Below are 12,453 nucleotides of genomic sequence, written 5' to 3'. Positions count from 1 at the left end.
ATGATGTTCCTCCCCTCTCTACTCTTGTTGTGATGAATTGAGTCTTTACCCTTTGAAGTTTTGTCTTGTCGAATTGAATTTTCAGATTTGAGAACACATGATATATGTCTTGCATATGAATACCTGTGGTGACACTGGGGTATTATTTTGATTCACTTGATATATGTTGTGGCACTCAACTTGCGGATTCCCGAGGTGACTTTGGGGTAATCTATGCATAGGGGTTGATGCACATTTTTATTATCTTTTCTTCGATAGAAACTTTGGGGTCTCCTTGTAGTTTTTTGTGTGGATTGAGTATTATGAATCTGAATTTGTTTGATACATGTCTAGAATTAACTCATGGGTACTCGGGGTAAGATTGGGGTATCTAGGTGATATTAGAGTTGGTTGATATGTATCATATGGTGGTATTTTAGTACGAACTCTTGATTAGATCGATCGGAAAGAATAGCTTGTTGTTATTTTAGTACGAACTCTAGGATAGATTGATTGGAAAGATAGCTTTGAGGTGGTTCCGTACCCTACAAACAATTTCTATCTTTTGTTCTTCGCTAATAGGAGCTCGGGAGTGATTCTTTATTTCACTTTGAGGGATAATCATATGATCCAACTATATTAGCATTGTTGAGAGATTGCACTAGTGAAAGTATGCACCCTAGGCCTCATTTTCCATCATTGCAATACCGTTTGTGCTCCGTTTCACTACTTACTACCTTGATGTTTTTCATTGTTCGCATTACAAAAGCTTATATCTACTATCCATACTACACTTTTATCACCATCTCTCCGCCGAACTAGTGCCCCTATACAATTTTCCATTGTATTGGGTGTGTTGGGGACACAAGAGATTTCTTGTATTTGATTGCAGGGTTGCTTGAGAGAGACTATCTTCATCCTACGCCTCCCATGGATTGATAAACCTTAGGTCATCCACTTGAGGGAAAATTGTTGTTGTCCTACAAAACTCTGCACTTGGAGGCCCAACACGTGTCTACAAGAATAAAATTGTGTAGTAGACATCAATGCCTATATATCATTTTTATGCAAAAACCAGCCTAGGCCCTTTGAAAATTTTGGGTGAAACATCCTTTTTTCAATTATGTCCCATTTTTGAGTTACAACTACAACCATAATTTTCCTAGCTCTATTAATTCTGAAACTTTTCCACATTGTAGTCCTTCCAACCAAAACCTTAAGTCCATAAGATCAACTCCATTTGCACCCTTTATGTCCACCAAACATTCCTCTCAAGTTTCTGTCCAGAACTGAATTCTTTTCTCTTTTTGACAAACTAACTCCACTATTCATCTCTATCATCTAAAAAGACCCTACCCTGCCAAGTTTCAAAATCAACAAAGTTTTCTAGCTGGCCCTAGCATTCTGTCAAACACCTTGTGCGCATGACAGAAACATTGCCACATCCTAAACTGCACTTGACACTTGGTCATTTGGCCAAACCAGCATGTCCATTAGCTCTCTCTCAACCAGATTCACAACCCCGCCAATTTGCACTACCATCAGAGCCCCCTAGGTGGCCATGGCATTTCGTCTAGCACTTTGTGCACGTGCTTTGGGCACGGGCAGAATGTGCGTTTTGCACGCATCGTCACTGAGCTCCTGCCGCCGCTCTGCTGCCTCCCCCTCTCATCATGATCTTCTTTTGGATCAACACGACCATCTGGAGCCTCACTGGCACCCTCGCTTGGCCCCTAGCGCCATCCACCGCCATCCACAATGACCAGTACCACCCTCGATGAGTCCCGCACGGCCACGTCCCCGCCCGTGACGTGTGGCTCACCCCCGAGCCTCCCAGCACCCCTCGGGAGTAACTACATCCGCCATCACCCTCGCCTACCTCCACCGGCCGTGCCTACCACCGTAATGATCGCCGCCGTAGTGCTTATCCTCTGGACACCGCTGGAACCGACCTCGACGGGCTATTAAAGCCACCCCAGGCCCTCGAACAGCACCACCTCGCTCTCCCTCTCCCTCACTGATCCTCCCATAGCAGCAGCATGACTAGAGGAGGTCGTCTTCCCCAATTCCGGCAATTACGGCCGCCGCCACTGCCTCGTTGGTTCCGACGCCACCAGGGCCTCCCCCTCCCCACTCTCTTCACCACTGACCTCCTTGAGCCACCACCAACCGATCCACTACAAAAAAACAACTTCCATGATGATACGTGTTTGTCATAGTAGGTCACGTTTTCTGTCTTGCATGTACATCCATGACGACTTTATGACAGAATCAAGATAGTCATATCTGTGCTGTCGTAGAAGTGTTCCATGACATTACCAAAATTATCATCACGGAAGTGTCCACTTCCATGATGATAAATCGTGTGTCATAGAATTGCTTTCGTCAAGGGTAGCCGACATGTGACATCCACCGTAACGGGTCGCCGTTAAGCTATCGGGTTCCGGTTTGGATCCACTAAGCCATTAACAGCTCAGACCAATGGGGATTTTCCATGTGTAAAATTCTCAATGGCCAGAGGAACCATGTGTCGGCTCACCGTTGGGACATATGTCATCCACTCATTGGACTGAAGGCTCCTATGATACGTCCACATGTGGCATGACCCAACAGAGGCCGGTTCCTGTGAAAAGTTTGGCCCGTTTGACTTGGTCAAAAGGTAGCGGGCCGGCCCATGGAAAGCCCATTAATGGCTTGTTCGCATATAGCCCATTTACAGCCTGCTAACTCACAACCCATTACGACCTATCCGAATTAGGACCAATAGCGTAATTTGGGCCGTCCAATATGATTCAAGCCCATTGTGACTTCCGGCCCATGTATGGCCCATGACGTCTTTCGGCCGATATGAGGCCCTTTGTAACTCTTGGCCCATTAATGGCCCGTGGTGAAACTGGCTCGTAATGAACAATGTATCGCTTTATACCCATTAATGACCCATTATTCCATTGGGCCGTTTCCACCCCATGTTATCTTTCGTCCTTCTCAGGGCCCATTTATTCTTGGGCTCATTTCCAACATTCGGTTATTCACGGCCCGTTACTGGCGTTTTCTACTTGTGGGCCAAATTCAGCCCGTGGTTACAGTCGGCCCGTTTGTGGCCCGTTAATACATTAGGCCATTTCTGTAGCGTTATCAAATACGGCTGATTAACGATGGCCTGTTATGGTCGGTGATACGTCTCCAACATATCTATAATTTATGAAGTATTCATGCCATGTTTACAATATTTTTACATGATTTTGGTATGATTTGATTAGAACTAACCCGGACTGACGTTGTTTTTACCATAACTACCATGGTGTTGTTTTTGTGCAGAAATAAAAGTTCTCAAAACGTGCTGAGAATCAATGGAGAATATTTTTGGAAAATATAAAAAATACTGGAATGAAAAGCTACCGGAGGGGAGTCCCAAGGCCACCACAAGGGTGGGGGGCGCCCCCCCCCTATCTTGTGGACTCCCTGTGGGCCCCCTTGACTTGTCCCTGACGCCAAACACTCCTATAAATTGAGGAAACTCCAGAACAAGACCTAAATCGGGAGTTCCGCCGCCGCAAGCCTCCAGAACCACGAGAAATCAATCTAGGCCCTCTCCAGCACCCTGCCGGAGGGGGCCATCATCACCGGAGGCCATGGGGGAAGATCTTGGAGGGGCCATCATCGCCATGAAGGCCAAGGACCAGAGGGAGAACCTCTCCCCATCCAGGGGGGAGGCCATGGAGGAGGAAGCACAAGGGGGAGAACCTCTCCTCCTCTCTCTCGGTGGCGTCGGAGTGCCGTTGGGAGGGGAATCATCACCGCGGTGATCGTCTTCATCAACATCACCATCATCATCACCATCCTCATCTCTTTTACGTGGTCCACTCTCCCGCACCCCGTTGTAATCACCTACTTGAACATAATGCTTTAGGCCACATATTATGACCCAATGATGTGTTGCCATCCTATGATGTTTTGAGTAGATTTCCTTTGTCTTTGGGTTGATTGATGATCAAGATTGGTTTGAGTTGTATGTTTTATTTTGGTGCTGTCCTATTTTGCCTTTCGTGTCTCGCACACGTGAAGAATACCTGCTATAGGGTGTTGCAATACGTTCATGATTCACTTATAGTGGGTTGCTTGAGTGACAGAAGCATAAACCCGAGTAGGGGCATTATTGCGTATGGGATAAAGGGGACTTGATACTTTAATGCTTTGGTTGGGTTTTACCTTAATGATCTTAGTAGTTGTGGATTCTTGCTAGAGTTCCAATCATAAGTGCATATGATCCAAGAAGATAAAGTATGTTAGCTTATGCCTCTTCCTCATATGAAATTGCAGCTATGATCACCGGTCTTGTTAACAATTGTCGAGGATAATTCCGCACATCGATTCACCATTATTCCGCACTCGCTATTTATAATATATAGTAATATATTCTAACTTCATATTAACAGCACCTACTTTTACATTTTAGTTCTCCGATATCATGCAAAGTTATCCTCTTCATACCGACAACGTAGTTTCATTTCTCGTTTCTAGATGGAAGCAAACGTTCGGTATACATAGAGTCATATCAGTGGCATATAGGACTTGAGAGAATGTTGATCTTACCTTTAGCTCCTTGTGGGTTTGACACTCCATACTTATCACCTCCACCTTTGGAAATTGCTACGATGATTCCTTGCACTTGGGTATTATCATGCTCTTTTACAGCGCCGTTGTCGGGGAGCAATAGCGCGGGGTTGATATTTTCGTGTATGCTTGTTTGCTTTATTCACTAAGTAGTTTTTGTTTTCCCTTTTGTTTCTATTTAGTTGTGGGTGAAACAAACAAAAAAATTTAAAAATGCAAAATACAGAAATACTTGCCTCTCATACCAAACTTTTTTTTTCAAAAAGAGAAGCGGTTGGAAGGTTATGCATTGGAGAAGTGAGGGTCGACCTTGAACACTTGTGTTCATGCTCATGGAAACAATGTAGACTTTTTCATGGAAGTTTCTAAAAAATAATTATCCCCTTGTATATATCCATTGTATTATAAAAATAATGCTCTAAGTTTTGGTTTTAGGATGCCTAGATTGCGTGTTTTGCTATGTGCAGTGCAAAAAGAGAAACTTTGGCTGTAGCGCGTGAATTTACATTTTTTACTGAAATGTCAAATGCTTCTGAAACTTTTTGCAAAGTACTTCTATACAATTTGTTCAGATTTTCCTAATGTTTTAGAAATTTTGGAGTTACAGAAGTATATGAAGTGTCCAGATTACTATAGACTGTCATGTTTTTGACAGATTTTGTTTTCTATGTGTTGTTCACTTATTTTGATGAATCTATCAGTAGTATTTGGGGGTATGAACCATGGTGAAGTTTGAATACAATAGATATAATGATAATATGAAATTGGAATGAGTTTACAACAGTACCTAAAGTTAGTGATTTGCTTTATTATACTAACGGATCTCACGAGGGTGTTGCTAAGTTTTGTGTGGATGAAGTGTTCGAAAGCCGAGGAGTTGTCAATATGAGAAGAATAAAGAGAGACAAGAGTTAGACGCTTGGGGATGCCCAAGGCACCCCAAGTAAGTATTTACAGGATACTCAAGCATATAAGCTTGGGGATGCCCCGGTTGGCATCCCATCTTTCTTCTTCAACAATTATCAGTATACCGTGGTTTTTGTTTTGTTCACATGATATGCGTCTTTTGTGTTTATTTCTCTTATCTTTTCTAGATGCTCCATGCTAGTATGAGATAGTCCTTCATTGATTTATAGAATGCTCTTTGTTCTTCACTTAAATCTTTTGAGTATGGTTCTATGGAATGCTTCGTGTGCTTCACTTATATATTTTGAGCTTGGATATTGGTTAATCTATATTAATTGTAGAATTCTCTATGAACTTCACTTATATCTTTCGGAGTATGAATAAAACTATCATCCGAAGTTGGTTTGGAAGAGTGTCAACTTTAGGAAGTAATGATCCCACTATTTTGGAGGGTGTTGAATCTTATTGTGATAATTATGAAAGTGGATTCGGAGAGGTCTTGACATTATTTATCAATGATTCCACTATTTAGGAAGAGGTTCCAATTGATTATGAGAACAAAGTTGCTACCTGTAATGATTATTGTGATGACATGTATGCTATAAAGAATAATGTTAACCATGAAACTTGTCATCATGATTTTAATTTTCAATTGGATTATGCCTCACATGATAGTTATTTTCTTGAGTTTGCTCCCACTATTCTGAATGAGAAGAATTTTGCTTATATGGAGAGTAGTAAAATTTCTATGCTTGTAGATAACGAAAATAATGCTTTATGTGATGGTTATATTGTTGAATTCATTAATGATGCTACTGAAAATTATTATGAGGGAGGAATATATGATTGTTAGAATTGCAACAATATCAAGTTTCCTCTCTATGTGCTTAAAGTGTTGAAGTTATGCCTATTTTGCCTTCCTATGCTAGTTGATTATTTTTCCCATAAATTGTTTGCTCACAAAATCCCTATGCATAGGAAGTGGGTTAGACTTAAATGTGCTAGTCATATGCTTCATGATGCTCCCGTTATATTTTCATTAGTATCTTTCATGTGAGCATCATTGACATCATCATGCCTAGCTAGAAAGGCGTTAAAGAAAAGCACTTGTTGGGAGACAACCCAATATTTACCCTTACTGTTTTTGTGTGTACACATGATTAAGATACTGTAGTAATCATGTTTTATAGCTTTTGTTTCAATAAAGTGCCAAGTAAGACCTTTGGGATGACTTACAGTGATAATTGATTTGATCTTCCTGAAAAATAGAAACTTTTGCACTCATTTCCAGATTTTTAAAAAAACACAGAAGCGTGATTTTGATCTGAAATTTATACACAATATTGATATACAAATTGCCTAGGTTGTCCTAATTTTTAAGAATTTTTGGAGTAGCCTAAGTATGGTTGTTATTCAGATCATTATAGATTGTTCTGTTTCTGGCAGATTCTGTTTTCAATGCATAGTTTGCTTGTTTTCTAGTTTCTATGGCTTATATTGCTCAATATAAATTGTAGAAATGATATGGTACAGTAGGCATTGTGTGAGAACAATTATGAATCTTGTCTTGACAGTACCAAAGTGAATGATTTGCTCTTCATCATACTAACCCATCTTACGAAGTTCTGTTTACTTTTGTGTGATTGAAGTTTTCAAGTTTTGGGTGAGATATCGATATGAGGAGAATAAGGAGTGGAAAGATCCTAAGCTTGGGGATGCCCAAGGCACACCAAGGTAATAATCAAGGAAGACTCAAGCGCCTAAGCTTAGGGATGCCCTGGAAGGCATCCCCTCTTTCGTCTTCAAAACCATCGGTATACGTTACTCGGAGCTATATTTTTATTCGTCACATGATATCTCTTTTGCTTGGAGCATATTTTTCATTTTAATTGCTGTTTAAATAAAATCATTGGATCTGGAATCTTGAATGAGAGAGAGTTCTCCCATGGCTAGTTAATTACTTGACTACTCATTGTTCTTCACTTGTATCTTTTTTGGAGTTGTTTGTCATTTACTCACGTGCTTCATTTATATCCTATGAGTAAATGGTTGAATGAATTAAATATCATAAATATGAATTTATATATGATTCATATGCTTATACCATGGGGGGTAATGACTTCACATATAAGAAGTAGAGGTGGTAAAATTATTGAAATTTAGTAAACATAATATTGGTCACTTGAACAATTCATGAAAGAATATTGAAGGAAGAGATATTTCACATATAAGTATGCTATCTTGGACATCTTTTGTAATTGTGAGCAATCATTAAAATATGACATGCTAAAGAGTTGATGTTGGACAAGGAAGACAGCATAATGGGTTATGTTTTCTTACATCCGAATAGAAGTTATATTGTCATGGATCTGCAACATGTCGAGTTTGCTTTTCCTTCTCATGCTAGCCAAATTCTTTGTACCAAGTAGATATACTACTTGTGCTTCCAAACATCCCTTAAACCCAGTTTTTCTATGAGAGCCCACCATACCTACCTATGGATTGAGTAAGATTCTTCAAGTAAGTTGTCATTGGTACAAGCAATAAAAATTGCTCTCTAAATATGTATGATCTATTAGTGTGAAGAAAATAAGCTTTATACGAACTTGTGATATGGAAGAAATAAAAGCGACGGACTGCATAATAAAAGTCTTTATCACAAGTGGCAATATATAGTGACGTTCTTTTGCATTAAGATTTTGTGCATCCAACCATAAAAGCGCATGACAACCTATGCTTCCTCTCCGAAGGGCCTATCTTTTACTTTTATCTTCTACCTTATACAAGAGTCATGGTGATCATCACCTTTCTGGTTTATACATTTTCCTTTGGCAAGCACTATGTGTTGGATATATATATATATATATATATATGTGTGTGTGTGTATGTATATATGTATGTATATACATCTGGGCTATTCTGTTATGCGTAATAGAATATTATTCTGTTGCCCTCTATGAACTGACGTGGTTCACAGTTTGGACTGACGTGGTTTTCCACCTAAACTGATCTTCCTACGTGCACGATATACGGAAATAGGGGATGCAACGTGGAGCTTCCGGTCGTTCTCCGGCGCGATGCTGCGGGCCATTCATTGCTAGATGAGACATGTAAGGGGTTCCGCACGTGCGTGCGCTCAGCTGGATGTGTTTGGCGATCTGTAGTCACCGGAGGTGACGGCGTGGGCATTTTTGCGGCGGACGTGTTTTGGGCGTTGGTGTTTACTGTGGTGTTCGTGGGCCTCAATTTACGTCGTGTTTGTTGTTTTTGATGTGAGAATTATCGGTATGTTAGAGTTTTTGGAGATTAATTTCATATGTAATTTATGATTACAAGTTTTGGTGTTCTTGGTCGTTTTCCACGCCCGCCATGGAAATCTGTTCTTCTTTTTTTGTTGTTTTACTTTTGAATTGGCATTGCAGGGAGAGATATGAGGATTGTATGAAAAGATTTGCGTTGTCAATTTTGCTTCTTTGAGTTGTTTCTACCCCGATTTCCCATGTTATTTTGTCGTTGGCGGAGGTGGTGTATGGCGGCTCACTGTATGCTGTGATTTCTTGTAATCTGGTCAAACTGTGTAATTAAGTTGCGTGTTTATCAGTGTTGTTTGAATTGCTACCGTATGTGTAGTTGGACTGCTGCGTGTCAAAGTTGTATTCCTGTGCGTTGACATCGGGACTGGATTCGCAATGATAGCTCTACACTTTAATTATAAAGCCCGAGCCCTCTGTCAGTTTCATTCTACGAGCTGCAACCTAAGAAAAGCGAGATGGATCCTGAGCTGGGAGAGGTCACAGAGGAGGAGGGGGACGCCATAGATGCGAGGGCTGCAGTAGCGAAGCAGAGGAGGAGGAGGCGCAGGCACAAGCAGATGGCGTGACGTGCTGCCGAGGAGGAACTGGAGGCAGAGTTCAACAGACGCCTTGCACGTGAGGTGATGGATACTTGCAACTCCAATGAATTGGAGCTTCTTTTCCCAGAGGGCAGGGGAAGGAACCATATTCAGATCATTAGTTGAGCTAGGGCGAGAGCAGCCACGGCTCCACATCCATCCGCTAGGGCCAAATGGCGTCGTTTCTTTGATCGTTATGACTGAAGTAGTGAATATTATGTTTTTAAGATTTTTTTGTGATGGGGCAGATGTTTGAATGACTAAATGAATTCAACTGTTTTGTCTCTGAATGTGTTGTTTTGTCTGCGCATGTTTGACATGTGCACCTTTGAACTGCTTGTTTATCTGAAGTTGAACTGATTTGCGGTCAAATGTTGCATGACTTGTGTAATAACTATTTCCTACCAGCTGGCTGCCGACCTGCCTATTTATTATTTTTATAATCTGCGAGTCTCCCTGACAATAAACTCTATCCATCTATGTGTGGTGTGTGGCCAAGTCTTCCCCCTCCTTTTTCTTCCTTCTTCCAGAATCAGATCTAAGTTCCTCCCTCTTCTCTTTGTTGCCTTTTTCTCTGTTCCTGTGTGTTCCATGGAGGATTGTTCATGCGGACGCCTGGCAAAGATGGCGCGCATAGCTGACGGCTATGTGTACGAATCTGGTTTGGAGCTCACTCAGACTCAGCGCCGTGGGCAACTTTCTTGTCTGTTGTACAGCAACCATGGGTTTCCTACACCCTATGTTTGTCGCCTAACGGTTGGTGACTTAAAGGAATCATGGGTATGTGTTTCTATTCGGGTTTTTTTTCTACTTTTTTGTTGGTCTCTGTTTGAATCCCATGGACTGGATTTGCAGTTTAGTCTTATAAATAGTTTGTCTATATTTTTTATTCGGTTTTGTCAGAATTTAACAGTAGGGATTTCTGTGTGTATTTGTTCATTACTTAATAGTATTTTATCCATTTTTGTATAATCCTTGATCTATTTTTTGTCAGATGTTTTTACTGTAGGTGTATTGATATGTATATTTCTTCAGTTTAGTCAGCTCACATGTCTAGTTAGTTTTGTGTTATTGTTTTGGTTCAGATTTTTTCCATTTTAGTTTGTTATGAAAATCGTTCCTATATCTGTGTAAAAATTCAGTTATGTCAGGTGTTCAATTTGTTTTGTACTCCCATGCCCATTTGCAGAAAATGTCACCCAGGATCAGGATTGTTGCTCCTAGTTCCGGTGTGCTGAAGATGGAGACTTCAGACAAGAATGGGTATCAGTTGATGGATATTGCCTACCACATCGACTTTGATGGTTGCATCAACCTAACTACTAGGTGGAAGGAGTTGGTGGCAGAGTCTGGATTTGAGGATGGTGATGTGGTTATGGTTATGTTCTCCAGAGAAGATGACTCTCTGACGTTCAGAATTTATGTGTTGTAGCTTTAAATGTGGCAAATGACGTCGGTTGTGAGATTTGTGTGTGGTTGATTATGTTGCAGTATTTTTTCTTTTAAAACATTTGCATGTGAGATGGTTGAATTGTATGGTATTATCAGAATGGCTTGGAACAAGTTATGTAATGTTTTTCCTATTGTTCTGCTCAAGTATAACTGTTTTATTTATACATTCTTTATATTAATACTGGAACAATTCTATGGTTGAACTGATGGGCATCCTTTGTTTTGACTGGTATATTTTCATGTACATAACTCGTAGACGGTGCTATACGCTGATGATGTTTTTAGAACCCCTTTTTGTTATTAAGTTTGCTGAACTTACATTCTGTTAATGATAGTACTGATCTATTTTAGGTTGTCAATTACCAATCAAATTTGTTTGTTGTATAACATTTTTTCTTACTTTTTACATGAATTTTGGAGCACATTTTTTTCTTTTTTATAGTTGAATAATGATAATTTTAGTATTTTTAAAATTAAAAAATTTTAATCTTCGCTGCACAGTACTATTTTTTTTGTACTTGAACCTTATGAATTGTAGTAGTTGAACTTTTTATAAATTCGTTTCTGAAATTTTTATTTACAGTCTTATATTTTTTTATTTTTTTACTTCTTACCATTAAGATGTGTTTGAAATTTTTACAATATTTTTGTTTATTAACTGATTTTTCTTGTGACATTTTTTAAAATTATCTACATTTTGTTTTTTTTTGTCGTGTGTGATCTGCTGGATTTTTGTAATGTGGTGAAGTACTGTGTTGGGCCATCGGTCTGAGTCGTTGTTTTCGGCCCGGATAGCTCGTCCCGCGCGGCTGTGCAGCACGGCGTGCGCATGCGCTATGGGTTTAGTCCCACCTAGCTAGTCAAGGGGTCTCTAGACCTGTTTATAAGCGCAACCGATGCTCACCAGTCGAACTCCTCTGAACACTTACCAGAGCGCTTATACACGGCGCTCGCTCTCTCTCTCTCTCTCTCTTGACCTGTGGGCCCTAGACGGCAAGCCCTGCGTTTGTGCGGATTACTAGGGATTCACCCACGGGCTCGAGTTCAAGTATCTAGCATTGTCAGGGCCTGCGCCTGTCCTTGGGCGGTCAATTTTTTCATTTTTTGTTGTTTGAATCTAGTACTTGACTCCACCAGTAACTTGGACTGGTACTTTTTTGTCCTTGGGCGGTCAATTTTTTTCTTTTCTTTCTTTTTGTTTGTTTGAATCTAGTACTTAACTCCACTAGTGACTTGGACTGATGGCCAATTTTTCCCTGTTTTGTTGTTTGAATCTAGTACTTGACTCCACCAGTAACTTGGACTGGTACATTTTTGTCCTTGGGCGGTCAATTTTTTCCTTTTTTTGTTTGTTTGAATTTAGTACTTGACTCCACTAGTGACTTGGACTGATAACTTTTTTTGTTCTAGTTCTTGTTAGTTTTGTTCTACGAATGAGCCGTAGCAGGCGACAACGCGGCGTGCCGCGGCGTCGCATGCGGAGGCGAGTCCGTAACATGACTTGCCCCCGCACCGCACCGTACTGAGGGGCATAGTTGTACTGACACATCTTCCTTGTATGGACTTTGCCCCATTATCTATCTTAGTGGTGTGTGTGTGGGTGCGTGTGG

Source organism: Triticum dicoccoides, chromosome 6B (assembly GCF_002162155.2).
Source record: "Triticum dicoccoides isolate Atlit2015 ecotype Zavitan chromosome 6B, WEW_v2.0, whole genome shotgun sequence".
Classification (NCBI taxonomy): domain Eukaryota; kingdom Viridiplantae; phylum Streptophyta; class Magnoliopsida; order Poales; family Poaceae; genus Triticum; species Triticum dicoccoides.
Note: the sequence above shows the minus strand (reverse complement) of the source record.